This window comes from Rhinolophus sinicus, chromosome 1 (genome assembly GCF_057876585.1).
Source record: "Rhinolophus sinicus isolate RSI-liver-muscle chromosome 1, RSI-T2T, whole genome shotgun sequence".
NCBI classification, from domain to species: domain Eukaryota; kingdom Metazoa; phylum Chordata; class Mammalia; order Chiroptera; family Rhinolophidae; genus Rhinolophus; species Rhinolophus sinicus.
The window spans coordinates 199,217,340-199,243,887 of record NC_142501.1 but is presented as its reverse complement, the minus strand read 5'-3'; the positions used below and the strand labels follow the sequence as shown (position 1 = coordinate 199,243,887).

The 26,548-nt window shown below is 40.7% G+C and overlaps 1 protein-coding gene across 3 annotated transcripts in view; it reads right to left on the bottom strand.

Moving 5' to 3' along the window:
- The window catches only part of PPARGC1A (PPARG coactivator 1 alpha), a 624,837-nt gene that overhangs the window by 549,887 nt on the left and 48,402 nt on the right, over nt 1–26,548 (bottom strand). The gene's annotated exons all lie outside the window — the stretch shown is intronic.

The following is a 26,548-nucleotide window of genomic DNA, read 5'->3' as shown; positions in this document are numbered from 1 at the left end:
TCCTAAAAGTTCATAGACTATGATTATTCCTCAGATAAGTCCTTGTTTCCAGCTTCAAAATTAGATCAGAGTCACAAGATAGGAAGTTAGCACTTTTTCCTCCTCAAATACAGATTAAGAGAAGATTGTTTTTTGAAAACACCTATGCTTGCAACAAGAACGTAGGATTTTTAGCAATTTATATAATAAATTCTGGCTCCTTTTATGCATTACTTTGCACAACTAGATGTATTTTTATTAGTTTTTGGTACTACATAAAAATATGTTTATTGTGGAAAATTTATGAAAAAGAAAGTGAAAAATCATCCTAACATCCACAACTTCAAAATAAATACCCTTAATGTTGTAATGTTTTATATATGGGTGACATGCATATGTGCACATCAACTTTTTTACATACCCCCAATATAAAATTTTATTTCCAACTTCCTGCAGCTTACAACTTTTTTAATGTCATGCAAGCCTCCTCCCTCTCATCATTGGGATAATGTATATGCAGTTTTATGTTGCTTGCTTTTCATTTAACACTGTATCAGGAGCATTTCCCATGTTATTAAACATTGTTCCAAACAGCATTTTTAGTGACTTTTAGATTTGAATATCTCATCTTTTTAAAATAGTACATAGGTTCAAGAATTTTCTGCCTTTCAAACCATTCTGATACAATATGGAACTCTAAGTTTCATGACCCCTGTTAACTCCAATTAACACATGTAAAGTTATTTAAAGCAACTTAAAAATGTAATTAATTTTACCTTAAAATACCAGGGGAAAGCTTTCTGTTAGAGATAATTCTTTGTGTTGGCATGTTAAAAGATCTGTCTTGAGTACTTCAAACCTTTCGACTATAACAGTTTTCCTTAGCAGCATGGTTTTCCCTACCTGGATAGTAGAGGTAAAAGTGATATATTATTATGAAGTTCACATGCCCATAGCTATTGTGATTGGAAGCTTTTTTTATGGGCAAGGACCATAAAAAATTAACAGTACCAGTTATTACTTTTCTAAAATATGCTTCTTGGTAAATATTGTCCATAATGTTGTATTTTTAAAACCAGTTTATAGTCATGACACACTACAATGCTCTGTCTAAAAATTTGAATTTAACTGGGCCATACCATGGTCACAAGCAATGCTTGCATCTACAGTTGACCCTTGAAGAACACAGGTTTGACTGGGCGGGTCCACTTACACATAGAGTTTTTTTTCAGTAAGTACAGTTTCACATCCGCAGATTCAACCAACCGATGGAAAACAGTATTTTCACATTCCCAACAGCAGTTTCCCAACCGCAGAGCGATAATACAGTTTTTGCTCTGCATTGGTTGAATCCCTAGAGGCAAAGGACTGACTGTAGAGTCAAAAGTTTTATGAGGATTTTCAACCGTGGGGGTGGGAAGCCAATGCCCCTCAACTCCACATTGTCCCAGGGTCAACTGTATATTCAATTAACATATATCTATGAATACTCATCCAAATAAACACGGGTTATTTTCATGAAGAAATCTTTTTCCCATTGGGGGTGAACACACAGATGAACCCACAGAAATTCTATTAGCACCAGTTACACTGTGACACAGAGATGAAGATTTTTCTTCTAATTTATTGACTCCCCAACTAAAGAAAAGACTGTCGGTTCTTGTTGGCAATTGAGCTGTATGCAGTAGATACGCTGATTTAAAAAGAAGAAAGAAAGAACTACAATAATGGTGTGGTCTCCTGAGAATACATTTATTTCTGCAGTATAAAACAAAATTAAATTCTTCAATCTCAAAAACTATTAAAAGGTTGTATTTAAAAATGCATGAAGCATTAAAAAGACATCAAAATTAAAATAATCTCATAAATCTCTTCATTTAAAAGACTTATTAGAATACAGATCGAGGCAGCAAACAGCTGCCCGGCACTCTAGAGCAGTAAATTATGACTATTTTAACTTTTTTTCATTTTCATCATTGAAAATTCTTTTCCAGAATAATTGTATTGCTGTCGCAAGACCAACTGTCCCATATATTAAACACGTGAATAGTAAATCACTTTCCATGGACTCTGAAACAGATAGGCTGTATATTCTTTCAAAGACCAGCAGACCACAGGGTTGTCCCCTGACAAAGGATATGGAAGATACAAGCAGAAATTAGTTTTTAATGTAAAACTGATCAAATTATTATTCCAACTCAGTTTGCCAGAGCACGTGGGAGGCCCTAGGAAAACCCAACGGTGTGAGAGTTTTCTTGCTATTCCCTTCTTCCCCAGACCCGACAACGAAAACCCAAGAAAAAGTCAGCGCAGGAAGGACAGTGAGACGTGTCCAATTGCCATCAATCATTAAAACCAGACTCTCTTTTGTAAATGACTGACAACGAGGTGAAGATTTTTTTTTTTTTTAAATAAAGATTCTCACTCCAAAGACCATCATGTGTCAGTCTTGATTGTACTACAGCATTCCTTGGAGAACAATTAAACTATCATGTTGATTGCACCTCAATGCAGTTGAATCCTAAAAGAAGAAAAAGAGAAAACAGATGGCTAACCATGAGGTCCCCTCGTCACACTCTTGAAGAATATACGATGACTATAGCCTTATTTTTTATGGAAAGCAGCCAGATATGCTTTGAAAGTCTTATAAGAAGATAAAGGTGTGTTCCCTTAATGCCTCCCATTTTTATCACCTCCCCTTTGCAGGTGCGCTCTGACACTCCATCGCCATTCCTCTTTAGCAGAGATAAGATTAGTAAGCATGAGCTTTATTAGGAGCTGTTTAGAACGCCATTAATCCAACTTAACTGGTAGTGTAGTGGTACCAGTTCTTTTTCGCCTTTCTCTTTCCAGAAGACAACCTTGGTAGCGGAATCAGACTTCTTTCTAGAAACAGCACCTATCTTTGTAATTCTGCACACTTTCCCATTGCCTCAGCTCATGCAGGCTGAGCAAAGCTCCTTATCTAAGACTCTGAAAAAGATAACAGGACTGCTCAAGTATAAAAACTGCAAGTATTTTATTTATCTCTCTTTCTTTCTGCTTAGATTACCATTATCTTTGGTCACTGAATTTTGTCTTTTGGGCTTTAGATGAAGAGCAAAGTCAACCAAAATGTACAGCTCTAAACCCCACGGATTACTGCTCTGTCAGCACTCGCACACACATGCACACACACACTCGAGTGAGCCCACACTCAGAGGCACACACAGAGCCACAGTTCCTTCTGGCTTTTGGCTGCACCCTAGGGTTCATTTCCTCATGAACGGTTTCAGGTGATTCTACGACCTTCCTCACAAACTAGTTATGCTAAAGAACAAAGCAGGTTCTACAAATGCCTCAGTAACTGCTACTTACACTAAAGCTGGCATGTAAGCCAAGCCAACGAGCTGTCGAAAACCAGGCTGGGTTTCTGCAGCATGGGGGGGGGGGGGGTTGCAGAAAATAATTGCTAACACGAATTTCTATTGCACCCATTCATTCTTTCCTATAACCACATATAAGGCATGGGAGAAGCCATGGAGATGGATTGAGAAGTGGTTCATGCCAGGAAAAGGCTTCCAATCACAATAGATGTGGGCATGTGAATATCTAAGATTAGAATAACAAAAATACTAAATCAAATTTAAAGCAACGTCCAATGGTCATGACTAGAGAAATCAGAGAATGCTTCAAGGCGGAGGAAGCAAGAGTTCTGTTATTAGTGAATAGGGAAATGAGCACCTAGAATTAAGGAAAAGCATGCACAAACACACAGAGAAGTGAAGTACTCAAAACAGGTCACTGCTGTCCACATTTTTGTCATGTAAGGACCACATTCACAATTCTTACCCTTTCTACATATCACCTGCACTGGTATTTGCTTAACACTTTTGACTCCGTTTTTGCTGACATATATTTGTTTTTAGAAGGAAATATGATGTCACTGTTGTAAATGGAAACCCAGTGTTGCTTGCCCCAAGTCTAAGATAGTTATAAAAGTAAATAAATGAAAACAAAACAATGAAATCCTAGCTAAACTCTGCTGTCTGAGCTGCCCTCTTTGTTCCAAAGGGAAACTAGTATGGCACGATGTTAAGACTTCCCAGCATCAAAGGAAGACTTTCTCTTCAAGGTTTTCTGAAGGGTTGAGAGGGAATGCCAAACGGAAAAAATCGCTCATGAGGTGACGCAAGATTATTCAATGCTGTGTTTAAGTGTAGCACCTAAAGTCATGTTGAATCATTGCTCTACACTCCAGGAAACACTGGATTCGATCAAAGACCCTCAGGAGCTGAGGGAGAGAAAGATGTAATGAGAGAAAAGGCAGACAGCAGATGTGGGACTCGTGCGGCACCTGAAGTTCATGCCAAGTGTCTGGTCTTCACCTGACGTGCTGGGAAATCACTACAGGTAGATGCTTCTTTAAGAAGAAAACTCTGATTGTGGTACAAAAGATATTGGACAGAGAAGAGATGAAAGCTGAGATATCAGCTCATTTGAGAGAAGCCAAGGGTCTTGACTAGAATCATAGGAGAAAGGATGGACACCAGGTAATGTTCCCCAATGTACCTCACCCTAGTACACCCCATGGTTGTCTGTATGTTTCTCCATACTGCTCTGTTCTTTCTATGAGTCAAGTCATTATTACTGCATTTCATCAAATCTAAGATACTATCAGTTGTGAGATGCACCATTATGTTATATGCCACAAAGAAAGAAAAACGCTGCCAATTAAATGATGATACACCATCATTGTAAGAAGCAATTCAATTTCAGAGATGTTAAAATGTGGGGGAAAATGCTTGTCTTGGAATCAATGAGACACATTATTAATCCCTATTGCTTAAAAAGCAAATAATATAGAGCTTGGAAGTTAATTGGTTTTCAGAAAACAATGAAAAAGCAGATCTGGCACAAAATCCTACTTGATGTAACTAGAACAGTAAATTGTCATCTTTTTGAGACAATATAGAACAGTGATTCAGAGCAGAACTGGGAAGACCCAGCCTGGGTTCAAGTCCAGCTTCTGCCACTTACTGAATGTGGCATGTTAAATGAGTAACAAACTCTGAAAGCTTCAGTTTGCTCACCTGTAACATGCTTTTGTATTTTTCAACATGTAAACACACACCCCCAATGGAAAACTTAAAATAAGAACCCTGAGCATTTTCCTGCCCAGATTTGCCATAACTGATTTTTCATGAAAGCCAACTATCATTGGTGGTAATACAGTTAGCAATTTTTTTTTTTCCTCTTCTACTTTCTAGATCTAAGGAACCATGGTGCTGATTGGTTTTAGATTATCCTTGCAAGCTTCATAGGTGCTCATTTACATAGGATAGAACATAAGGACTAGTCAGTCACAAATAGAGTTGGGTACCATATAGGTAGGCTTGTTTGGGTTGATCTATTTACACCCCGGGTTCCAGTTCCTGGTGAATGTTCTGTTCCAAGACCACTCCTGGACACCAACAATTCTGTCAATGTGCATGTCCTGAAGAGAAAGTGTGGGTGATCTATCCCAGTTCAACCCCGGGAGCAGGAGCATGGGCAGAGCCGCATCTCTTTACCAGGTGTTTTCAAGCTGCAACACAGTCCGAGCCTCATACCCAGCCTCGATGTTAGGGTAAGACACACATTATTCTTGTAACATGGAAAAGGACATTGAGATGCAGAAAGGTCACGATGGGGCTTGCCCAAAGTCACACCATTATAAGTAATGGGGCGTGGAGAAAGCCCAAATCTGGCCCTCAATGTGGTGCTCGTCCCACCCACTCCATGCTTCCACATCATAAAAACAACATATATACATATATTTTAATTTAAAAAAATTTAATAAATAATTTTTTAAAATTTAAAAACAGAGAATACATCATTTTGCTCTTCATCCATCCACATTCTACCTTCTCGGTTTTGGTTTGTGACTTGTTCTTCATGGGTCCTGCAAGCTTTCACACTAGCCCTCAATCTCTTGCCCACCCTTTTCAGTGTTCCTGAGATTAAACAAATTTCTGGGAGACTCAACATGTCATTGTTCCCGCACTTTCTGGGGCTGAGCGGGGCAGACACTGGGACCTTGGTCACAGGGTGATGAGACAGTGCGGTCATCAGGTGGAGCCACAACGGGGCCGCGTCTGGGATTTATGGGAGATCCCACAAGGTGGGCTTCTCCAAAGCAAGTGTGTGGTCCAAACCCTTAGGGCGGCGCATGCAGGATGCTGGTGAAGGCCAGAGGCAGCTAAACATGGAGAGTGAGGTAGTTTAATATAAACGTTTGAGGCAGGAATTCTAAATTCGTATCCACCACTAACAAGCTGCATCACGTTAGGCAAGTTGCTTCCCGTCTGTTAGGTGAGAGGTTTGATATAGTAATCTCTAAAAGCAGTCCCCTCTCTAAGAGTTGTTGTCTCATAACCTGTATTGTCTAGTGCTAAAGTGCTCTGATAGCGTTCTTACTGGGGGTGCAGTGACTGTGCAGATTAAATAAAATAGGGTCTACAGATGCTCTCAACTGACTGCCAGCCAAGATGGCTGTCTGTAGAGCGCCCTCTAAAGGACAGGTGGTATCATTACAGCCTTTCGATCTTGAAATAACAAGAGAATTCATATATGTACTGGTATATCTTTTTTTTCCTTCTGAGACCTGACAAAGCAGGATTCAGGAAAACCTGGAAATCAGTTTAGAGGTCAAAGAGCACTGAGTTGACCTCACGACTTGTGCTTCACATACAGTGCATGTAAATCTCCATGGCACACCTTTCTCCATGCCTGTTCTGGTTCCTGTGAGTCCTTCATAGAAAGATACTCTAATTTCTGTAATTAAAACACTACATAAGAAGTCTATTAACTCAAACATGAAACCTGTACAAATCTTAGTCCCCTTCTCGTGTGACGAAGCCAGCCTCTTCACTACTCACTAGCTACAAAATGGTACTCTCATATATACCTCCTATCCCAGGACTCTCAGAAACATTTCTTATTTATAATTAACATGATAAAGGGTCAATAACCTTACTATAAACTCATGAGCAAACAGTTAAGAAAAACAAACAAACCCAATTACTCCATGGACATGGGACACGAACAAAAGTTTACAAAAAATAAAATACAAATGGCTAATAATAGAATAAAATGCCAATCCACATTAGTAATCAAAGACTAAATTAATGAATGGATGAAGAAGTTGTGGTATATATACACAATGGAATACTATTCGGCGGTAAGAAAAGATGATATAGGAACATTTGTGACAACATGGATGGATCTTGAGAGTGTAATGCTGAGCGAAATAAGTCAGACAGAAAAAGCAGAGAACCATGTGATTTCACTGATATGTGGTATATAAACTAAAAGCAACAAAAGAACAAGACAAACAAATGAGAAACAGAAACTCATAGACACAGACAATGGTTTGGTGGTTGCCAGAGGGTAAGGGGGGTGGGGGGTGGGGGGTGGGAGATGAGGGTAAGGGGGATCGAATATATGGTGATGGAAGGAGAACTGACTCTGGGTGATGAACACACAATGGGATTTATAGATGATGTAATACAGAATTGTACACCTGAAATCTATGTAATTTTACTAACAATTGTCACCCCAATAAATTTAATAAAATAAAATTTTAAAAAATAATAACACGACATAATCTTAACGGACTGCCAATATTATAAAATTTATTATACTCAGTGCTGATGAGGGTGATATAGACATATATTTAAGTGTAATTGGTACAATCTTCCTGAAAACAGTACAGACTACATGCATAGACTCATATGTATAAAACATGAGGAAATTCTTAATGTACTGTATTCTTCCAATATCCATTCTCTTCTTCCTCTTTAGGAACAAGATCTCGAATTTTTTAGCTGGGTACAAGTCCACTTGTAATAAAGATTATATTTCCTAGACTCCCTTGTAGTTAGGTGTGGCCCTGTAGCTATGTTCTAGCCTAAAGAATGTAAGTGGGAATGATCGGTGTAAATTCCAACTGGTACCCTCAAAGAAAGACATAATTTATTCCCCTCTTTCTCCTTTCCTACTGGCTGGAATGCAGCTGTGATGGCTAGAACTCCAGTAGCCATCTTAGATAGAGGTGGTTTGAGAATGGAAGTCACACGTAGCAGAGCAACAAAAGTGAAAAAGCTGGACCAATTACCTCCAGACTTCTTAAATTCAGAAGGCAAATAAACTTCTATTTTGTTTCAACCACTATAATTTGGAGTTTTACTTGCATTCAGTCTTAATCCCAAATAATATATGCATTAATACTGAAAGTATTTGATTGAAGTATTTGATACAAAATAGTTAATTGAAAAAAGTAAGATGCAGAACAATGTATAATATGTTACCACTGTATACAAAAAGGAAAACAAAAAGACTACATATAAGGCAGCTAACTCTCTAATGAGCTATGCCCCCCATGACCCATACATTTATAGAGTCCCTTTCCACATTGAATCTGAGCTTGCCATATGACTCACCTAAACCGATGCTAATGATGATGAAGGTGGTGATCATTTGAAAAGCTCTATGTAAAATGTGCAGTGGGTGTGCCATGTGACCGAAAACTAAAATTCATGCATGATAAGTGGAGCATTCCTTATTTTGGACTTAAAATGCCAGAGGGGTATGATTTAGGGTTGTTTACTGCTACCTGGAGCATCTGAAAATGCATCAGGCTAAGTAGGTACTTAACAAGTATTTCATATTTACAGTAAATATTAGTATCGGCGCAAGGTATCACAGTATTATTATGGGGCATCAGGTTTCAAACTTCTAGCATGAGACCAAGATGGACACGTGTACCCAGGAGCCTGAGATCTCTGAGGAACACCCCACACTTAGTGTTCTAAGGGCCTTCCACTTACTGCTCCAGAAAAGGAGATCCACACCCACCTTCAGCTCTGAGACTGACAGCTAACACTTACCGAGAACATATAGCTACCAGGGCCTGCAGGGTGGGGGAAGCAGAATGGGGAGTTCCCAATCCACGGGCATAAAGTTTCAGTCAAGCAACATGAATAAGCTCGAGAGATTTGCCGTACAGCTTTGTACCTCGAGTCAACAGTCTGTTGTTCACTTAAAAGTTTGTGAAGAGGGTAAATCTCATGTTATGTGTTCTTACCACAATAAAATAAAATTAAAACATGTTTTAAACCTGTACTTTTTGTGGCTAACATAAGTAAATATCAAAAAATCAAAAGACTAAAACATTAGCAAATAAATAAATAAAGTTGAAATCTGAAAGGGTGATGGAGTTCTAAGCTTAAACATTATGAAGAAATTGTAAAGAAATACTTGGTAACACAAAATTAAACTTTTTCATTTAAAAACGTTTTTGTACTAAGCACATGCTATGTACCCAACTTGATGCTCACTGCTTTTCCTGCTTTTCTATCCGATCTTCACAAAACCCCTCTAAGGTAGATTCTTATTATCCCGCCCTATTAGGGAAGGAGAACAGTGGAGTGGTTGAGAGCACAGAGGCCTGGAGTCTGTCAGCCTGGGTCTCAGTCCCAGCCCTGTCACTCACCTTGAGCAAAGCTGGTTAGACTCTATGCCTCAACCTCCTACTCCATAAACAGGCTAACCATGGAGGCTAACTCATAGAGCTGACGTGGGGATACGTGAACGGTACATGTGAAGTAACTGGAACATAGTAAATGTTACATAAGGCTTAGCTGTTATTATCCTTACCTTTCAGATGAAGAAACCGGGGTTTAAAGAAGTCAAATTCCTTAGCTCACGAAAAGCAGGACTGTTATGAGAACCTGAGCGGTCTGACTTCAGACATTCAAACTAAAGCAGAAGCTTGAAACACAGCACCCTTTCCAGGGTGGCTCTGAAGCCCCCTCCTCAAATAGAAGTGGTCTCACTCCACCTCTGGCAAGGCTCATTGAAGGGGAAGCAGACTATCCCAAGAAAAGGCCTGTCCTCCTGGCCTGCCCACTTCATGGCCTGCCTCGGCCCAGCACAGTTGCGAAATGAAGGATGTGGACTGAGCGATGGGGAGAGATAAATCACAAGCCTCTAGGACCCAGCAACTGCAGCTGAGCTCCGTCCCCTGAAGCCACAGAGAGGGCAGCCAATCCTGAGAAGTGGGAGCGGGTATGTCTTCGAGAACCCAACCAACAAGAACAACAGCCACCACCTAACAAATGCTTTACGGTGTGCCAGGTGATGTGTTGGGTACCTGACAGGAGCTTCTCCATCTGAACCTCATGACAACCTGCTGAGGCACGTGCTGTCACTTTGCCCTCTCTGCAGATGAGGCATTTGAAGATGAATGAGATTGTAAATTGCCCAAGGGCAACACAGTTAAACAGCAGCGCCAGGCTCAGCCCAGAGCTGGCTCAGAATCCATCTGATCACCTCTCTGCCAAAGACTATAGACTACAAGTCCATGTCCCCTACAAATATGTGTCCTGAAACCTGATGGTTTTAGGAGGTGGGGCCTTCGGGAGCTCATAAGGATGGAGCCCTAATGAATGAGATCAGTGCCCTTATAAAAGAGACCCCAAAGAACTCCCTCACCCTTCCTGCCATGTGAGGACACAGCCAGAGAGCTGTCTTATGAACCAGAAAGCCAGTTCTTCCCAAACACCCAATCTTCTGGTGCCTTGACCTTGCACTTCCCAGCCTCTAGAACTGAGAAATAAATGTATGTTCATTAGGCCATTCAGTCTATGGGATTCTGTTACAGCATCCCAAACAGACAAAGATACTCTCCTAGGACAGTGGACACCAGAGACGATGACTGCAACCAAATGGCTCAGATGGCAATAGCAATGAGCTCCTTTTCCCCAGAGGACCAGTGGACAGAGCGCACTCATCAAAGACTTGGGAGCCAAAGACTCCAAAACCTGAGCTCTACTCCACCACTGCTCTGTGCTCACCCAGTGACTTTGGGCGGCCATTTGCAGCAAACCACCATTGACTGAGGAACTACTATGTGCTCAACACTGCTCAGTGTTGGATTGTAAGCCCCCTGAGGGCCGAAATACGGTCTGTCACATATACCAATGTATCCTCACAGCCTAGTACAGTGCCTGGTCTCAGTAGGGGCTGAATAAACATTTGTAGAATAAATGAACGAATGAACGAATAAACAAAAATATTCTCTCTAATTCTTACAGCCACTCTGTAAAGTACAATTTTAATCCTCTGTACATAGGGAAAGAAATTAAATTCGGAGAGGTCATATCCCTATTCAAGGTAATGAGTTACAGCTGGAACTCAAACCCTCTGTATTTTTTTTTTTCCCCAAAAGGAGACAATGCCACTCTCCTACCTCAGAGGGCTGTTATAACAATCAAATGAGATAAGGTACATGAATGTGTTTTGCCAACTCTGTACTTTGCAAGGTTGATAACTGATTTTGAACACAGAATGAAAGCCTAAAGCCAAAACAGCACAACTGAAGTGGAATTTTAAGCACTGAAATAGGAGTAGTAGGGGACAAGAGGGCTGCCCTCGCTTTACACCAAAACATACTGCCTGCACACGGCCACCTTCTCGGGAGCTGAGTGGAGGACAGAATCCCCAGATGGGGAATTGAACAGTTGAAGATTGTGCGAAGGGCGCCCAAGACAACTTTCCACCCAGTGTGGCTACTCAACAGATTGTCACCTCAACTCTGATGAAACAAAACAGGGACAGCATCACCCCAGGCAGAGGGATACTAGAGGCAAGGCTCAGAACCCACTGCTCAGATACAGCCTGCCGCATACACACTCTTTCCCAGGCGTCCTTACGCCACCCAGTTAAACCAAATCATTTAATCAAGTGCCTGCGGTACATTAGAATACAGCAGCACCTATATCTAAGGAGTTTTCAACAACATGCTTATCTCTCTATTTACTTATTGTAATAGGCTTATCTTCATTTTCCTAATCAGAACCTATAGTCAGCATAGAAATTAGAACCAACAAAATCAGAAAGTTGAAGCCCAAATGCAAACCTGAGGGCTAGGTAGGCCTCTACCTTCACACCCTTCATCCCCCAAAAGGTGGCTTAAAATAGATCAGGAAATAGAAAGTAATTAAATAAAATAATAGCCACAAACGCCTTTTAAAGAACACAAACAGAATATCAGCCTACAGTGACTAGTAAAGGAAAACTCCCTTGTGAGACTCCAAATCCTGAATCATTGGGATTGGGGACCCACAGGGGACAATCTATTTTTCAAAGGCTAAAAAACTGCCAACTTTTTTTTTTTAAGTTAAAAGTTTGAGTCAATGGAAAAACTAAAAGATGATTTTAAAAACAGTAGACGAATGCTGTTGCCAGGACAAAGAACCCACATCCTTATTCTCTCCCAGGTTCAGTAGAGGGAACCACTCCAAGCCTTCTGGGAACTTAAAGGAGTGACTTGGGCAGTTACATGTGGGCATTGGTGGCCACTGGTTGTGCTGGCTCTGATGCAGCAGTCTCACCTTGGTAGAATATAGGCTCAGTGTTGGCAGATTTTAGGATATTTGTCAAAAGAAGCCAGAAGTTTTGTACTTTTGAGGGGTGGGAGTGGGGGAAAGGAAAGCCTGATTTTTCAATGTCAAATTAAAAGGTTTGACCAAGCAACTAACTACAGGCTGCCAATTTTCAACTGCAACCTTTCCCCTCCTCAGTGACCTCATGGTGCCGCAGAATATACCCAGACAAGACTCTGACGACTTGGGTTCCAGCTCTCAATCCACGTACCAGTTAAGCACATTTTCAAAAGGTCTCTTAAACTTCTCTAGGCCTCAGTTTCCTCATCTGCAGAATGGACCTAATGATGTCTGCCTTATTTACTTCACGCAATTTTTCCATGAATCAAATAAAATAAGCTTTTCAAAAGCAAGAGCCACACACACATCTCTATGTCCTCAGGGTCCGTGCTTAACCAAAATAAAATAAAATAAAGTCTGTTGAACTGAAAAGCACTTTGAAAACAGTGAAGCACTTATCAAATGTGAAATGTTAACACCAACTGCTAGTCCTCAAAATCTTTTAAAGTTGTACAGAAAGTTTTTATGTGGCATTTTCAAAACAATAATGTATTTTTCCCTCCCCCTGCAAAAGCTCTTTCAACAAAAGTAATTGACAGTATCTGTTTAGTAACTTAGAGAGGAAGAGAGAGAGAGAGACAGAGAGAGACAGAGAGAGAGAAGAGAGTGCTTTTATGCAAATTTGATTTCCCTATAATAATCTAGAGCTATTCTGCTAGAAGGAATTATCTCCGCAGGCTGGCAGCTGCGGTAGGCAGTGAATTAAAAATGGCTCTGTATATGGGAAAATCTGTTCTATAATCAGTGCTATTCTTGGAGGGGACATCAATCTCGCTCAGCTCCCATGATGCTCCACTTGTGTGAATGACATACAAGTGTGAGGTAGAAACTCTCATTGCATCATGGCTGAGAATTCTGCCCCGCCTGGGATTTGGCACCGCCACCCAGAGATGAAGACGGACCTAATGGTGGCCTCCATGGCCTCCAACCAGCCAATGTGGCCGACCCTCTTTAGCTTATGAAAGACATGAGAGGAAAAGCAAATATTTCAACAATAATTTATTCAAATCAACTCTAATGAACTTCCCAGTCTTAGGGTTATTATGAGACTTGTACATGTTTTCTTCTCCCTTCCTCCCTTTCCTTCCTTCCTTCCTTCCTTCCTTCCTTCCTTCCTTCCTTCCTTCCTTCCTTCCTTCCTTCCTTCCTTCCTTCCTTCCTTCCTTCCTTCCTTCCTTCCTTCCTTCCTTCCTTCCTTCCTTCCTTCCTTCCTTCCTTTTCCTCCCTGCTGTAATTCAGAATACAAAGCTCAATTCTTAAGTCATAAGACACCAAGCAGAGAAATGCTACTCCAGGGCTCTTTGTCCACCAGAAAGGCACATGCTACTGAAAAATATTTTAAGTAATAAGCAACCACCACAGTGCTTCACATAAAATGTCATCACACTCTTAATGAGGCAACTGTTTGGTCAGTAAAAATGCCCTGGCCCTGAATGGCTAATATGTTTAACTTGGACGCTCCACGTGGCAGATCCAGCCCTCTATCGCCCCACAAAAGAACCTTGACTGTGAATGAATAAAGCCATTATATGCCTCCGAGTGATTCCTATCTCCTTCATCGGGGCAGGGAAACTTCTTGGGAATCTGTGCCCCTGTGTTACATCCGAGGTATCTATTAGGTTGGTGCAAAAGTAATTGCGGTTTTTGCAATTTATTTTTAACCGTTTTAAACCGCAATTACTATGCACCAACCTAATACCTTCTTTCCCTGAGTCATAAGCAGCATTGTTGTGTCTGCCTGGAGTGATGGCTATCAGGATACCAAAAAAATTAAACCATGTGGGTGTGTTTGCATTGGCCTCTGTCTCTCACTTTGTAAAAAAAGACATGGACTTATTCTGGTTTAAGTCACTCAGTGTCCTTTAAAATAATGAAGAGCAAATGTTAGGAATGCCAAGAAATCGCAACTTCTAAGTTGGAACTAGTCTCTCCCTTTCAAACACTAATAAGTAATTGGCTTTGTCAACATGCAATGCCCATAAGCCTCGAGACCCACACAGCTGGGTACACACGGACCACAGGGAAAGGTCAGAGTCTCCAGAATGTCGAGTCCCCCAGGGAAGAGAGAGCTGGCTCCATTCAACCCCCACAGGGCACGAGTACCTGCGTGCGATGGCGAACAGCCTCGTGAGATTGGCAGAGCGTCCCATCCGCTTCAGACCACCTGAGACTGGACAGCCAGTACCAAGGCGCCTCGAAATAGCTGCACTGCACTGACATGCAAGAAATGCTGCTGTCTCCTTCAAAACTGTGCCCTGGAGAAAGCCTGCTGCCAGGCTGCGCCCTTCAGGGCTCCTTTGTCAGGCCCTCCTGCTCATGCCCGAGTAGGAGCCATTTCGCTGTGCTCTTCTTGGGTTCTGCTCTCCCAAGCCCTTTCTTTCTCAGCTATGGCAGCCATAGATGCCAGGCACCACCAGGCATGCACATACTTTTCAGCCTAACTCCACTCTCTCCCTCTCTGAAGCTCCGGAGGGCTCCAAAGTCCTGACAAAAGGCACAAAAGCTGCCTACATTATCAATTTGTTAGGAAAGCAAAGCAGGGTGGCACTGCAGGGTTAATTTAAAAGACAGCTGCATCCATTTTGCTCATTACTCTTCATGTATAAACTGCAAATTGCATTTGAAAATATTTTCTTTAAAATAAAATTGTTTTTTCCTGAGCCTCCTGTAGGCACCCAGTGTCTGGGTAATGCAAGTAGCACAAAGGGAAACGGGGGCGTCATCCCGACATCCTTTGCAGAGGTAGCAAGTCATGCACTGCTGACCCTATTCCACAATGAATAAGGCAAAGGGAGAAATGTTATTGTTAAATAATTCATTCTCCTACATTGGGAAGCTAGGGCAGAATTTGCCTCTCAAGCCTCTGGATTCAGTCTCTGGATTTTAAGAGGAGGCGACTAAATGTGTGAATCCCTTGTTTTGTCCTCCCGTTGACCTTATTCGCTTTCTCACAGACCCAAGTTAGTTTCCCCCAGGAATCCTGAAAATGGGAATTAATCCGTTTTGTAAATGAAAATTAAGCAAAAGGCATCCACTGTCGGGATGTCAGGCACAGGGGGTGTGTGCCTCAGTTTCTTTCGCTGTAAAATGGGGGTAATAATAATAGCTCTTTTATAGGGTTGTTATGAAAAACAAATCAGTTGATTCATGTAGTCTCTGATACATGGTCTGGCACACGGTTAGCACACAGTAAATGCAGACATAGATATATAAATAGAGATTAATTCCACTTCCTGAGCCTGCAAAAAGGAGGCAACTATTTAAGAGGTTTTTCTTTAAAAAAAAAAAAAAAAAAGCTCAATTGGAGTAATTCAATACCTGAACCCACAAATCAATTTTAACATCACCAAAGAGAGGCAAACTGATTTTGTGCCTCCTGGTGTGATGCAATAAGAAGTACACATCACCACCTACGAAGTGTTTCTACCAAAATTGTGGACCTGAACTTGATCAAGCTTCCAGATCTAACAGTTTCCAGGAGAGAAAATAAGAACAGAGGAACATCAGGATGCAAGCAGCAAAATCCAGACTGTGAGAAATTCAACAGGACAAACCACCTGCTTCTTCAACAAACAAATTTCCAGCAAAGGGTAAAAAGAGAGGGAGTATCTTAGATTAAAAGAAACATAAAAGTCATATCCACCAACTGCGATATGGTCCTCATTTGATCCTGTTCTGAACAAACCAAATGTGAAATACCAATAGTTCAAATGGGGCGATTTGAACACGAGCTGGATCTTTGTGCTATTATGGAATTATTCTGAATTGCTTAGCTGCTCCTCCCATGGAGAGGTAGAGTCTGCTTCCCCTCCATTGGCTCTGGTGTGGCCCAATGGAAGGTGATGGAAGCGATGGTCAGAACCTCCAAGACCAGGCTATAAGAAGCCTTACAGCTTCTACCCACATGTCTTAGAATCCCTGCTCTTGGGACATTCCGTCTTAGAACCCAGCAGCCATGCTGTGAGAAGTCCAAGCCACATGGAGAGACCATCTGTAGGAACTAAAGAGTCCACAGCCCCACCTGAGTTTCCACTTGACAGGCAGATGAATGTGCCACCTTGCATCTCCAGCCCAGTCACACCTTCAGATGACTGCAGCCCCGTCTGAAATCAGATTATAATCGCTTTAGAGACTCCAAATGAAAACTGCCCAGCTGAGCCCAGTCAGCCTGCAGAAGCATGAGGGATAGCAATAAACTACTGTATTAAGCCACTCCATTTGGAGGTGGTTTGTTAGGTAGCAAAAACATAATCTCAAAACCTTATCTCTTAGAGCCATATCCTAAAGTATTTACAGGAGAAATGATATGGTATCTGGGATTTTCAAATTAATCCCGTTGAGGTCGGGGGTCTAGTTGAAACAAGCTTTCGCATGTGCTGCTAATTGTTAAAACTGGGAAATTGGATCAGAGGGAGTAATTATACTCTTCTCTCTACTCTTCCACATTTTTGAAATGTTTCCTAATAAAAGTTTTCTTAAAAGCTCTGGATTTACCAAGAGGAAGTTTCAAGACTACAGAGAAAAGGATATTAGCTCTTAGGTGATTCTACGTGGTAGGCATCACAGATGTCATTTAAATGGGCAGTATTGATAAGTTCATTATTACCTGTCCAACCACAGGACATCCATCTCTGAGAAGGCAGCGAATTAAGTTGAAAGAACCTGAAGCCAAGAGTGGAATTCAAACCCCAGCTCCATTTCCTTCTAGCTGGGAGTCCTCTGGCACGTTCTTCAATGTCTCTGGATTTCACTGCTTCATGAACAAAGGACTTTTTTCCTGATGAAATTGCCCAATTCTTTAACAGCTAAAAGGGCAACGTACACTATAAAGTGCTCTAAAAGTAGAGATATGATTGTCACAAGCTGCAATGGAAAAGAAATCATTTCCTCTCAACGCCCTGACAATATTATATCCCTATAGATCATCTGCTTACCAGTGTCAAAGACAGGAAATTTCTGCTCTTTGATCATATCCCATTCAAGAGCTGGACAGCTCTTCCTGCAAACTGGAGGATACATTTGTGATGGCCTGGTGAAAACATAAGCCATACAGTCCATGTAAAGTTCATTTGGGGGGTGGAGAGCATCTTGAAGAGACAGACACCCATCACACCGGGAATTAGAAACGAGGTGCTATGTTTGGGCAAGAAAACCATATGTGCTGCAAATGGGGGGTGGGGGTCGTCAAACTGCTCCCCGTAGGGTCCTACACCTGCAGTGTGAACAGCTCAAAATGCATCTATTTCAGGATAGGTGATTATGCTCCCAAACAACACCAAAGAGGCTAACAAGTCATTAACTTCACTAATAAATTAAATTAATCCACTAATATGTGTGCTGCTATATGGAAAACTAGGATTCTACGTACATCTCTATGTAGTGAGCACAGAGAAAACCAAGTATCTGTAACTGAAGCAGATGCCTCCAGTAGGTTGCCTTTCCATTTCAATGAGCTGTTACTATTGAAATAAATGGTGAAAAAATTAATAAAAATCTAATTTTGAAAGGCAGCTAAAATTGACACATTTTCTAATGGCTCACAATTTTCTAATAAAGTATAACATGTTAGGTCACATCAAATAGCAATAAAACAAATGTCAGTATAAGACAAACCCTTGCCTTTCTCTCTCTACTAGATCTGACGCTTCATGAAAATAAGTTTCGTGTGTGTTTATCTTTCCTGTGGCATGAATTGCAATCCCTTAGACTAGCATTTTCCAAAGAGCAGGAACAGACTCCCATGACACCTAATCTTACTGGTGTTGCATTTGTGAATGGTCTCTGAAGTCCTGGGAAATGATGGGTTCAACAACCCTACCCAGGTTTTTGTATTTTCTGGCGATTGTTTCTAACAACAAGCCTTCTCCGAAGTCAATGCATATACTGTGAATCTCCAAGAGATACGCGGAAAAGTTTTATTCCGGGAGACCGCTCTCCGGATGCTTGTTCCTCAAAACATCTCCGATGGAAAAAGGGAGCTGACTTCTACTCAGTAACTCACTTCCCGTTGAGTCAGTGCTTTCTACCTAACTCATAGGTTCTGCTGGAACCACCGTGAGTTAGGTGGAGCAGACAGCATTAACCCTATTTTGTGTAATAGACTTTATTTTTTAGAGCTGTTTTATACCCACAGCAAAATTGAGCAGAAAGTATAGAGTTCCCGTATACTCCCTGCCCTACCACACACACACACACACACACACGCACAGCCTTTCCCACACCAGCGTACTTTGTTACATGTGATGAACCTATGTTGACACATTATTATAACCCAAAGTCCATAGTGTAGACTAGGGTTCACGCTTAGTGCTGTGCATTCTGCAATTTTTGATAAATGTATAATTAGACGTACCCACCAGGGTAGTATCAGACAGAACAGTTTCTCTGCCCTAACAATCGGGCTCCATTTATTCATCCCTCCCTCCCCCCTCACCCCTGGCAACCACTGATCTTTTTACTGATTGCACAGTTTTGCCTTTTCCAGAATGTCTTTGGCGTCATACAGTAGGTAGTCTTCTCAAATCGCCTTTCTTTCACTTAATAATATGCATTGATGGTTCCTCCATGTCTTTTCATGGCTTGATAACTCATTTCTTTTTAGCTCTGAATAATGTCCCATGTGTGGCTGTGCCACCGTATGTTTACCCACTCATCTATCGGTTGGTTCCCAGTTTGGGCAAATATGAATGAAGCCGCTATAAACATCTGTGGATAGGTTTTTGTGTGGACATAAGTTTTCAACTCATTTGAGTAAATACCAAGGAGTATGATTGCTGGATCATATGGTAAAAACATGTTTAGTTTTATTTAAAAAACAAACAAACAAAATAAAAAAAAACACCAAACTGCCTTCCAAAATGGCTGTATCATCTTGCATTCCCAACAACAAGAAATGCAAGTGCTTGTTGCTCCACACCATCTTCAGTATTTGGTATTATCACTTAACCTGATTTTTTTAAATGAGGAAACAGTCCAGACGCCAAATGAAGTGACTGGAATATAGGTTTTCTAACTACTACCAGTGTGCTCCTTCCATTTCACTCGAGCAGGGGATGGAAAGCTAATCCTACCTACCACCTGTTGTTTTAAAACCTGTAGGTTAAAAACGGTTTTCACATTTTTAAATGTTTGGGAGGGGGATGAAAAGAGGAATAAATATCATGATATGAAAATTATATGGAATTCCAATTTCGGTGTCTACGAATAAAGTTTTATTGGTACGTAGCCACGCTCACTGTTGACCCATTGTCGATGGCTGCTTTTGCGCTATGCCTGTGGAGTTGAGTAGCTGCCAAAGAGAAAGCATGGCCCTAAAATACTTACTATCTGGCTCTTTACAGAAAAAGTCTACCAACCCCTGCACAGAAGGATCAGCCCCAGTGAGAAGTATCATCTCTGTGAAGATAATCTCAGGCTTTGTAATGGTTTTCTATCAACAGATTCGAAAATGTGTTCAAAAGCAGTTTCTTTATGTGGCTTTCCTCCCCATAGAACTCTCCTTCTTCCTTTTTCCAGACATCTTAGCGTTGTACAGGCAGTGATGCTACAAGTAGAAAGTATTGAATTTTGACTGCCAACTGTAAAGTGCACCGTCTCTAAGATTTAGACTGTGTTTTCTCCTTCAAGGGAGCTAGGCAGGATCCTGCCTGGCTTCATTTTTTTGCCTTAAGGTTTGTTTACACTCAGCAGGTGGAAAGATAAGGAGATAAAAGCAATGCAGAATGAATAAAGGAAGACAAGACTACAGCAAAACACGGAAAAGGCAAGATTAGAGGAGCAAGCCCCAGGGAAGAAAGTTTACAAGTTAGCAACTGAGTGGATGGAAAGGGAGATTACACGTGAACATGGTGGCCAGAAGGAAGGCTCACTGGAGACAAAACCGCCACAGGCAAAGGTTATTTCAAATGCACAAATCTCCCAGCGAGTGGAGAGAGTCAGTGAAATAATGGATGTAATTCTGATTATTAGCTTCTTTAGCGGGCTGGGACCCCCACTGGTATTTCAACCCAGACCAATGCTGGGGGGTCAGTTAGGACAGAAGACCATAGGGAATGGGAAGACACTTTGAATCTGCAATTTCTTCTTTCCACTGCTCACTTCCCAGTCAAGGGGAGAGGAGAAAGGGCTCACGGCAGGTGTCAGGCTTAAAACACCCCTGACACTTTAGACTCTTGAAAGGCAGGAGAGAGAAACTTTTTTTTTTTTTTTTTTTGCATCCTCCAAAGTAATCTTATGAATAATAGTGGCAAATTATGGAATATTTAGTACAAGCCAGGCCCCCAATTTAAAACCTTTCCACATATTAACTTTTTTAATTGTTGTAGCAACGCCCTGAGCTAAGTACTATCATGGAGACTTTGAAGAGATTTCGAGAAGTCAAATGAGAGGGCTAGTGAGGAGCTGGAATTTGAACCCAGGGTGATTTTATCATCCTTCAAAGTTCACATTCTAAAGCCACCATGAAGCACCATCTCCCAATGAGCATCTGTTAAGATAATGACCTTAAGGCACTAAATGAATCCAAACTGTGTTCCTTTTGGCCATAAACTGTACTTATTTGTACTAAATTATGATCATCTTATTTACAAAGTCATCTTCGAATACACTGCCACTTATAGTGATTTCACGTACATACATCTCATTTAATTCTCAACAAAAGCTTGAGTGGGAATAGAAGGAAACCCTGAATGCCTAACCAATATCTTTTCTCCCTTTCTTTAATTCATGTGCAGTGAGGCCTAAGCATAGGTACTTTTTAAAAGACTCCATGTGTTTCAAACAGGTAGCTGGGGCTGAAAAGCACACATCAGCTCTAAGCCAAAGTTGCTGGGTGGCACTTCTGGAAAAACTCTTTTAAACTGCTTAAAAGGAGCTTACTCGGCAAGGAGGAGGTGACCGTGAGCCCTTCCTCCTTCTGGTTGGGAATGCTGACATGACGCCTGGAGCTCAAGCAGCCCTCTTGGTCTGTGAGACTACCTTGAAGATGAAAACCACACACCAAGAGGGAAAACAGACAGTAGGAGCTGGGGTCATTGATAGCTGTAGAGTTGTGGCCTAGCTATAGACTTTATATTCAAGGAAGAAAAATAAATCTTTCTTTTTTCAAGGTGCCATAACGACTGTCTGTTACTGACGGCCAAATGCAATCATTAAGTAATATAATAGGCATCATTATGCTACAAATAAGGAACGTTCCCCAGGGTTACACAGTCCATAAGTAACAGCAGCCAACTATTCTGACTCCAGCCCTATGACCTTTCTGCCAGAGGTAATGGGGCAGAGTATATTTTAAGGACAGAGAATCTGGTTCTTTCTTACAAAAGTAGATCTCTCCAGACAACTCTACTGACCTTCTGACAGCTATTTTTGATTCCCATTCATATGTGTTACCAGAACATTGAGCAAGGAGAAGATCTGATCAGGAGCAGCTATTATGAATATATATGAAGTTTATTTTCTTCCTTAAGGACAGCGAGCCCTTCAAGTGTCTTTTATACGATGGCTGTATTTCTGATAAATGTATGTAAAATGTCTTAAATCACAAATTATTTGAATTTATTTACTCAACAAATACTTTCTGAGAACGTTCTATGGGGGAGACATTTATGTTAAGGAAAGAGCGTTTGAGAAAGGGTTTGCACAAGGAGTTTAAAATCTGAGTGGGACATAACATGCAGACGAGTAGCTATAGTAGATACTTAGTACTGCCAGCAAAGGGTTGTGGTTACTAGAAGAAGGACAAGAACACCTGTGGTTTAAGAAACCAGGGAAGGCTTCATGGAAGAGGTGGCATTCATGTTTTAAGATCTCAAAAGGCTGCTGGGGACAGGCCGTTCAGGCCCGGGAACTGGCCTGATCAAGGCTCAGAACCAGTTATAAGCTGTTAAGAAGGCATTAGGAGTCCAGTTTGACTGAAGTACCCTAGAGAAAAAGGGGACATGTACCCTAGAGAAAAAGGGGCTAAGGTTAGGTAAGTTAGGGTCAAACGACCAAGAGTCTTAAAGGCCAGGCTAATGACTTTGGAATCTATTCAGTGCACAGTATGGATGAGAGCAGTGACCTCAGAAGATTAATTTGCCATGTCTGGGCAAGACGAATTGGCCAGGGAGAGAAGAGGGGCAGTGGGACCACACAAAAAGCCACTGCAATAGTCCAGGCGAGAGGTAATACATGTCGGAATTAGGGCAGAGGTAGTGGGAAAGCAGAGAAACACTAAGTACTAGAAACAGAGAACTGACTGGACTTGGCAAGATGTGGGAGATTAGACGAAGGCAGGGGAGGAATCAGATGTCTCAAGATTCTAGCCTTACAAATGCTGGTTCTAGGAATGCAGAGTTCTAATAGTCAGTAGGAAATATAGGATTGGCCTATGGGAGAGCCACCAAAAATAGTTTTAGATTCGGGAGTCATTTTCCTGGAAGTGATAGGTGAAGCCATTAAAATAGGGAAAAGGCAGAGAGAAAAGAAATTTGAAGATAGAAACTTAAATAATATGGACAATTGGTAGATAGGAAGAAAAGGAAGGAAGGAAGGGATGGAGGGAGGGAAGGAAGCTCAGAGAATCAGAAGGGAAACTAGGGAAATACAATGTTATAGAAGCAAAGGAAGAAAAGGGTTTTTTTCTTACTTTTTTTAAATTAGTTTCAGGTGTACAAAGCGACATGCTAGTTAGACATTTACACCCCTCACAAAGTGATAACCTCCAATCTACTACCCCTCTGACGTCATACATAGCTGTTACAATTCCATTGACTATATTCCCTGTTCTGTACTTTATGTCCCATTATATGTAGATACATATATACAATATATTCAATATTATATATATATATATATTCAATATTATTCTGTTTCAGGTGTAAAGCACAGTAGTCAGGTATGAAAAGGGTTTTCAAAAGAGTCGTACTAACAGTTTTAAAACAATAAAATAACCATATCTGTCTTTTTTTTCACTTGCCTTTTCTTTTCTGGAGATAGCTTAGCTCTGTTGGTGAATGACTCCCAGCACAGACCACAAATCCCTCTCTTTCCATGGGCGGGCAGAGTCATGGCCACCAGACAAGTTCAGTGGCCTTCACTGATGTAACAGGAAAAGCGTTCTAGGAATCTAAGAGCCCTAAAGTCTGGTCCAAGTTCTACCTCTCAGGTCAATTTCGTAAACTCTCTGGGTCTCTGTAGATTTATCTATAAAACGATGGGTCAGAATTAATCTCACAAAGACATACATTCAAGGAAGTTCACTGTAGTATTGCTTTATCATGTAAAATTTTGGAAACAACCCAAATGTCAAATGACAAGGGATTGGTTAAATAAATTATAGTATGTTCAAGCAGCCATTAAAAGTTATGATATAGAAATAAATTATGACACATAAAGACATGTACAACATATTAAACTTCAAAAATGAATTATAAGGACACGATCTCTTTCTAAAAAACATATCTACGCATAGAAAAATGTATAGATGATATAAAAGTTTATCTTTAAAGCAGAGGCTATAATGGGCAATTTTCATCATATTGCATTTTGCTTATCTGTGTCCTCTTAAGTTTTCTAGAACAAATATTTATTGTAGATAATAGTTTCAGAAAACATATTTTAAAGTTGAAATGGCTTCTATGTGGCTATAACCCTCACACTCCCTCAGACTACCTATTTTGGGTTTTCTGTAGGAATGCTTATCATGTATATATAACAAAAAAATAACAGCAACATTATTCATTATACTTATTTTAATTTACATAAACATACATGACCATCCATGGACTAGGGGCGCCTTCAGCGTATAGTCAGAAGACCTGAACTCACAAAGCTTCCTTCACCCCAGAGCTGCAGCTTCTTCATTTTGTAAAATGTGGTGATACTTCCCACCCCAGCGAACTCGGTCTGAGGTAGGTTGAAGAAATAAAGTATGTGCCAGTCCTAAACGACAAAGGGCCACCCAAATATAAAGCTATTCCTATAATCTGTACATCAGGGATAACTAATTTTCTAATTAAATTCAGTCATCTAGAATTTATCTATTAGTTAAACAAATGTCAACTGAAGTTCTACTATGAGCCAATTACTGTGCCACATCCTGGCGATGCAAGAAGTGACACAGACATTATCTCTACCTCCAAGGTCCATTATGGAGCCATTTCTGAAACACCAAGACATAGTGTTGGAAACTAACAAACCTAATTCTAATTAGAGCTCATAAAGGTGTTAGAACTCAAACCAGGTACTTAACCTATCTAAACTACCATTTCTTTATGTGTCAAATGGGGTGATAACACCCATTTCAAAAGCCTGTTCTAAAGATTAAGCCATTATGCAAAAGTGTTTGGCATGGGACCTGGCACATAGTAGGACCTCAATAAACCTAGCTATCACCACTTCCATTATGAATCCCATTGTTTGTTGACTTAATCACCAATATATCCTCAGTAAATTTTTCTTCAAGTCATTTGATAGCATTTTTTTTTTTCACCAGGCACATTTCAATTTCAATCAACACCACATCTTTCACTATTTAGGAAATATTTTTGCTAATTCTTTGTGGAAATTCTTGTATTTAGAGAGCTACTTGGGCTGTTGTTATTTAGTTTTCACTCTTTGACACTCCTACTAAAGGCTTCATTAGTTTCTTTTCTTCTTTGGGGTGACAGTGGGGTGTCTAGGTTTCAAATATTTGGCTTCTGTTCAAGAAGGAAAAACAAAAAATATTCTTATGCACAGAGATATATTTTCCTCTGGTTAAAGTCAGAGAGAAAACAGCTAAAAGAGGGGGTTAGAGTAAAGAGGGATGCTATGAGACTTACCATCATCCAGAAGTTTGGTCATCTCTACTAAGAGAACACTTTCCACAGCCCCCTCCAACAGAGAAACACCAAAGAAAAGGACATTCCTTCTCACCCAGGGACCACGGGTCACAACACTGTCTATTGCTCAGCTGGTACAGACCATCTGGCTCAGAAACTATGGAAGTGTGATATTCCCCTTCACTTCCCACTCCCCGACCAACACCAATCCCTAGCTAATCTTTGAGTGTGTGTGTGTGTGTGTGTGTGTGTTATAATAACACAAATGCAGGAAACATCACTTCCTAATAAAATAATTCTCTGCCCTTTCAGCAGCACCTGAGATACACAAAATATGCAGTAGAATCCAAAGAGCCCTACAGTCCAGAGAAGCCAGAGGCACAAAGGCTACACTCTCCCAATTCCAGTCTTGGAGAACTTCCTTAATGCCAACACCACAGCCGAACTATGTAACTGTGAGCACACTTCCTTATGGCTGCAGCGCCACCTAGTGGCCAGGTGAGCTAGGCGTGCACTCATTCTGTCTGAAAAAGCAACTTCTAACTGCTGACACTTCAATCTTTTCCAAAGAGAAACAGAAGTGGCTGCTTGTTGCACATGATGGCTAGAATTAGGAATCACCTCGGTTCTATCCTATTCAAACTATTGCCTGATTACAGTCAGATCCAATCACCTGGAAGAGACAAGAGGATAAAAAATTTCCTGCCAGCATTAGATTTTCATGTCCAAATGCATCCTCATGCAAACTCACAAACTTGCACAAATATTTTGTCTAAATCCAGGCAACTCTGTATCCTTTAAGGTCTCCAAGGCCTGCAATTATATACATAAAATCATTTTAAAACAAAAAGGAAGATGAAAACTAGGTTCTAAATAGCTGTAATGAAATCCTCTTTTCTGTGTTCCACAAATGACTCTGTCAACTGCTGACATGTCTGATTCCGTCAGAAACTCACCGGTGAATTGCAACTTTATCCTGCATAGAACAGCCCAAAACATGCCTGTGCCGAGTTTAAATAATGTAATTTGTTTGAGATTTAACCTGGGGGTATACATCCTAATTCAGTTTATTTTTAAACCCAAAATTATTCTGGTTAATAGCTTGGTGGAGGACAGAATGTGTGCACCACTGCTAAATATTCCATATTAAAAATAGTTTGTGATGGGATATGGTTTTTTCAATTAAAAGTTTAAATGTACATTAACATTTCTAGATGAAAAACTGACAATCCGAGAACA